Genomic DNA, 6,482 nt, shown 5'->3' with positions numbered 1-6,482 from the left:
CAGAGCTTCGCCTCTACACCAACATACGGCATGAAGATTGCGTAACGACCGTATGTCATGTATACGAATTAGATTAGATTTGTTGTTGTTGTTGTTTTTTATATGGAGAAAAAGCCCTGTGCGGTATTCTGGGGAATTCATGATGGGGGTGTGCCGCCCGGATCTCCAAATTCTGACCCTATTTCAGACCAAAAAATGTCGTTATTCACACCCGTTTTCAGACCTGGCCTTTAAGAAATAGTGTCATCATTGCCGTAATGATTAGGCGCCCCCATTCCAATAAGCGCCTCCATTCTTATGAGCGACCCAGTTCTATTAAGCGCGCCTAACCTAATACATTACAATATTACTAAATAATACATTACAAACGGATGTTTTCGCAGGCTAAAAAATGTACTACAAATGCCCGGGGGATATGGGCACGCTTGGAATTGACACTGAGATCGCGTAATCTTAATTACCCTTTCCTCGTGAAAATGTACATACCATATGACTAGTGGCCTCATTGGAAAACACGTCGGTGTCGTGTTACAGGCAACCCTTTAAAATAATAGTTTTATTAAGACAATACAATACTGAGTTCTGCGAATGCTATAAAAACGTTAAATCTACACTTTTGCTCAAGGAACGAAAAAAAAGACCTGCCTCTGATGTATTCCACTGTGTTTTGGTATTTGTTCGTTGTTTCAATGGATACAAAATTACCTTTTTTTTCGAAACTCGAATCAGCTGTATTTTTTTTTCAGCCCCTGCCCAAGAAGGAAACCTCCCCTTCCTCCCTGCGGGATAGCTTGGTTTAGCTAGATTTTTTCGATTTGTGAAATTTACTGAGAATATAGAACCAGGGTGTTGAAACGAGCGGGGTCGAGCGATCTAGCTGTGATGCAAGGGTCTGGGTACTACCAAAGAGACAAAACAAGACAGCGGACATTATACCACAGGCGACCCAGACGTAGTATGTGTCACTGAATGAATATATTAATATTCACCTGGACAAATTAACGCGATGAGTCGTCGAAACTCCAATGAACTAAAATAGTCCAAAAGTCAAAATATAACAAATAGAGCTAAGATACCTTTAACTGAACGTATGCTTGTCTTTCCTGGCCGGTTAAAGTGGCATTTTGTTGAGTTTTGCAATTGTAGGTACTATCCACTAAAGAAGAATTAAACTGATTAAAGGCTGGCTACAAAACAAACGAACCATCTCCACGCGCCTTCACGCGAAGCGCTATAAATTCGAGAATAATCGACGAATCCGCTCCAAATTTCCATCGGCTAGTCTGCAGGTAACGTGTGCTCCGGTTCCTTGCTCGTTTGCTCCACAAAACCGATCGCAACTGCACAATAATCGCTCACTCATCAACAAATACTGTTGACCTTTACGCTTCGATATGACCGCAAACTACCAGGTTTAATACGCGACGTGAATATTCAAGCTTAGCGACCGCGTCCGCGCGACAATGCAACACTTGCAATGGGAGGGATGGTACTATTGCTTCTAGGTCAATCAACACTGAGCGAGGGTCCGCTGCGTTAGTTTTGACCAGAAAACAAAAGGCGATCGCGCGAACGTCCGTAAGTTTTCAACAGGGCGGCACTGGTTTTCGAATTCTTCTAACGTTTGTTTCTCCAGCCGCTTGCATAGGTTCTGTCTCTACTGGACCTATTTCCTTAAAGTAATGAAATAAACAGTTATTTCCAGAGCACCGACAATATGTTAACTAAAGTGACGAGGGGGGACGACAATTTGCCGCCTAGGAAAAAGGCAAAATATAGCCTCGACTATGCAGCTGAATGGAAGTTGTGGTAAGGAAAAAAGTTATGTGCGCGATATCTTTTTTTTATTGGTTATGATTATTATTATTTTCAAAACTCAGGGGCCTCCAACGACGATTTCCTCCTAAATGCATTTAAAACACTTTTAACGCTGTCCAGGGTAATTAAGATCTCTAAAAATGCATTCTAAGTGGCGGTAATACATAGATCATATTTATAGTTTGTTCATACTAAATATAAAATCGTCTAACGTTAAGCGGCGAAGGCAACGAGAACTCTGAAATACAACAATGGGTCTAATTGCAGCACGCTCTTTCGTACATTTCCTTGCCGTTGTTTTGCATGACTACGTGAAAAGTCCAGAAACTTCGTGGTTCTCACGTTTTTAACCAAATGAGCGAAAATCTTACTCTTGAGCAAACTGAAGTTTTTCAGTTTGCCAAGAGTGGGCACAACCTCCTCGTCACCGCTCAAGCTGCAACAGGAAAATCAAGAGTGGTTAACTGTGACGCAATTCGAGATGATTGTCAACAGCGTGGTCTGCGAGTATCCGTGATTTGTTCGCGTGGAATTGCTTGTCAAGTGTGTGATCCAGGCGTCGCTTCGACAGTCCATTCTTTTTACGGTCTTGGTGCTGCAGATCTGCCGGCCGAGCTACTAATTACTCGCGCATCAAGTGATGGCAGGTGTAGCTGTAGAAGGCCTAAATGTAATAAACGGTCCTAAATGTAATAAAGTCCTAAATGTAATAACATTTTGTCCTAAATGTAATAAAATCCTAAATGTAATAAGAATTTGCCCTAAATGTATTAAACTCTTAAGCTGCCAATTACAGTAATTACTCGAATAAGGCCCGCCCTCAAATAAGCGCCGCATTTGGGGCGCGGGGGAGTTAATTAGCGCCGCGGCGCTTATTCGCGTAAATACGGTACTAAGCGGTATTGCTATGGTATTATACTCCGCTCTCAAATAAGCACCGCATTTTTGGAGAAAAAAATTAAGAAGCGCCGCGGCGCTAATTCGCGTAAATTCGGTACATTTTCTTATGCACTGTGAAACTTAATGTTTAAAAATAAATTGCTTGTAAATGGCAAAGTAACAGTATTTTTGTAAAAAAAGCAATATTTAAGCAATAGAAAACTTTTTTCCTGTGTTTGAATAGCCTGATATAAACACTAGAGGGGTTGGGAGAATTCGAGACAGTTATGCAGATCCTCAACGTCGTCTCAGGTTTGCATAACCGTCAAGATCGAATGTGGAATAAAGTCCTAAATGTAATAACATTTTGCCCTAAATGTAATAAACTCTTAAGATACCAATTAGCGTATTTATGCGAATAAGCACCTCTCTAAAACAAGCGCAGCAATTGGGATAAAAAGTTAATAAGCGCCGCTGCGCTGATTCGCGCGCGTAAAGACGGTACATTACCAATTACCATATTTACACGCATAAGGGCCGCCTTCAAATAAGCGCCACCATTGGAAGAAAAAAGTAAATGAGCGCCGCGGCCCTTATTCGAGGAAAACAGTACTGATATATTCACGTTTATGAATAAATTTCTTCAAAGCGACACAACAGTTTCTTGTCTATTAAGTATACCAAGAGACTATAAAGGGGACAGAGAGGGCATCCCCCATATACACCCTATTCCATAGGTAATTCGTCTCGAGTTATTTTTAACACCACAGATCTCAAGGGGGATTAGACAACAGCCAATCACATAACGCGAATGTGTTCCGCGTGGATGACCCACGCTGAGAGCCACACGTCCTTCACGAAATGACGCAGAACAAAATGGGGGAAGACGCGGAGAGCGATTTTGCTATTCCTTTTGTCGACGAAAACGACTACAGCGAGATTTCTGCGAAAGCTGTGTCAGCGAAACCGAAATTAAAAAAAGAATCGCCCTAGAGCAGTAGAGCAGGGAAATCCTTGATACACTGAATATTCTCTCTGGATCATTTATAATTTACAGTTTGAAGAGAGCAATTTCTGGTTTGATGTTTATTTTTTTCAGTCTTTATAGCGATTATTCCTACCCACTTACTTTGTCAATTTTGGGCGAACCCTCCTAAAGCTGAATTTCAAGGGACCATATTCAAGCTCAGAAAGAGAAATAAAATTTCGTCGTTGCTTATTTACGTCCTCCATAAAACGCGAAATTAGGCATTTTCACGTCGTAGTCGTGCAAAAACGGGAAAGAAATGAACAAAAAAAGTGTGTTGCACGTGCGAAGTTGTTGTTTTGCTAATTAAACCTATTGTTTTTTGGACGTTCTAGTTGTCGTCCGCGTCGTTGGATCTTAAACTCGCTAAATTGTACAAACGACCGGTTTCAATAGACCGGCAAAATTTCTCATTTTATTAAAGCACTGAGGTTACGACAACTTCGAGTTAAACTGATTTCACGGGTTGTCAAAGAGTCCAGCGATTCCTTTTTCCCAGGTGACCGCCGACTCATTTCGCTTCAATATTCAGGAATGCTCTCGATCTTTTTACGCTTTCATTGCCTCTCGCCCGACATGTTTTGCACGGCGTTTGGTCATGCGAAACCTCCACGAAACATCCACGCCTCGCGCGAGGTAACTTTATCCCGATTCTAAAAATAACTCGAGACGAATTACCTATGGAATAGGGTGTATATGAGGGATGCCCTCTCTGTCCCCTTATAGTCTCTTGAGTATACTTACTACATTTAGGGCAAAATGTTATTACATTTGGGCATAAGGAAATGTACCGAATTTACGCGAATTAGCGCCGCGGCGCTTATTAAGTTTTTCTCCAAAAATGCGGCGCTTATTATGCGGCGCTTAATACCATAGCAATACCGCTTAGTACCGTGTTTACGCGAATAAGCGCCGCGGCGCTAATTAACTCCCCCACGCCCCCAAATGCGGCGCTTATTTGAGGGCGGGCCTTATTCGAGTAATTACTGTAATTGGCAGCTTAAGAGTTTATTACATTTAGGACAAAATGTTATTACATTTAGGACTTTATTACATTTAGGACCGTTTATTACATTTAGGCCTTCTACAGCAGGATGTGCGAGAGAGTACATGATGTGGACGTTGTAATTTGGGACGAGGCGAGCATGTCCAGTTCAAGGATGCTTGAACTTGTTAACGCTTTGCATCACAATTTAGCCGACCAAAAAAATTATGAGTTACCCTTTGAAGTTGTTCTTGGACGCTTTATCTGATGTCCGACTCGGCGTATGCTCGAACGAAACGGCTGCGTTTCTTGAAAAGTTATCGAGGGAATTGAGTCCGCAACTGAAAATCGCCGCCACGCATATCTTTTTTAAAAAGAATGCGGTAATGTTGTTCAATCGGATGAAAATGAACGAACTTGAGGGAGATTTAATGCGTTTCGACGCAACATACGAAGGGGACGGTGAGAAGGTGAACTGGCCAGGCGAGAGAGCACTTTTTTCGACAAAAGAATGTAAAGTGATGCTACTTTGGAACAAGTCAGAAGACCTCAAAAATGGGAGAATGGGAACTTTTAAGAAAATGGCAGAGGGCAACAAGTTGCTGGTTTATTTTGAGAAAGTTGGCATTGTTTCTATTGAACGTGTAACGTGGTTTCAAAGGAACCAACAGGGAGAAACCATTGGCGCTGTTCATCAGTTTCCACTTACACCAGGATACGCGGTTACATGCCACAAATCGTAAGGGCTAGAACTCCCGGCCGTAGTAGTGCATTGCTCGAAAGAATTTGTCCCGGTCTAGTTTACGTTTCCATGTCTCGTGTGAGATCAGCTACCACGCTGCAAGTCATAGGGTTCAATAGAACTCAAGTAATACCTGGTGACTGTTGCAACATTTGAAATATCATTGACACATGCAATACTTTGTCCCCTCAGAGATGGATAAATAGAATTGCGACTTCCCACTCAAAGATGGGCGTCTTACTTGAATCAATGAAGGTTGCATTGTCATCGAATAAAGCTGTTATTCTTGTGTTCAAAGGTTAATGACAAATTGGAGTGTAAGGAAATGATATCCCTTTATAATCTTGTGACTTTTAGAACCTTTCTGCACCATCATATTAAACTTGTCATTGCGCACATACACAAAGAGAAAAGGTTCCTTTTAACCCTACAAGTCTCGTAACAAATACTACATTTATTTCAATTTTGAACAATTCCCATTGGTCCCTGCAAATTGTATATGTCGTTTTGAATCTAGTAAGGAAATGCACATTGTATGCAAAAAATTAATATGAACATTAAATATAATTTTCGTACAGGATTATCCTTGTGATAAACATCTGCAGTCTCAGAAATTGGAGTGGAAATGTTTTGTACATTTCAGTGTCAAGGAATTTTTATAAAATATTTTTGTGTCATTGATATTTGATTCCGTACTCCGTTCCGGGATTCCGTTTCCTCATTCGAGATTCAGTATTTTACGGCTGCCATCTTCGCCATTAAAATGTGCAAAGTATACAGAAAAATTCTTTTTCGGTGAAGCAGCAACTATGTCTTTATTGCAAAAGAAATCAGGCTTTACAGGTAGATGTTATCAAAGAAACTACAGGCAACATACAAAGGTCAGATGTGTAGGGAGCAACTCGCTGTCGCATGAAACAATGTAAGCTTATGTAAGATCACATGCGAAACGATTTTTATGATCGACACCCAAAGCTATTACATAGACTTAAATATGCTTCTATATATTTAAACAAGATTCAGAATGTACT

General features: G+C 40.9%; 1 pseudogene; it reads left to right on the top strand.

Annotated features, from left to right (window-relative positions):
* The first annotated feature begins 2,172 nt into the window (after nucleotides 1–2,172).
* Nucleotides 2,173–5,452, top strand: LOC140953334 (ATP-dependent DNA helicase pif1-like; annotated as a pseudogene).
* The last annotated feature ends 1,030 nt before the right edge of the window (nucleotides 5,453–6,482 follow it).

The sequence above is a fragment of the Porites lutea genome, chromosome 11, assembly GCF_958299795.1.
Source record: "Porites lutea chromosome 11, jaPorLute2.1, whole genome shotgun sequence".
Lineage (NCBI taxonomy): Eukaryota > Metazoa > Cnidaria > Anthozoa > Scleractinia > Poritidae > Porites > Porites lutea.
Note: the sequence above shows the minus strand (reverse complement) of the source record. Positions and strands in the feature narration are given on the sequence as shown.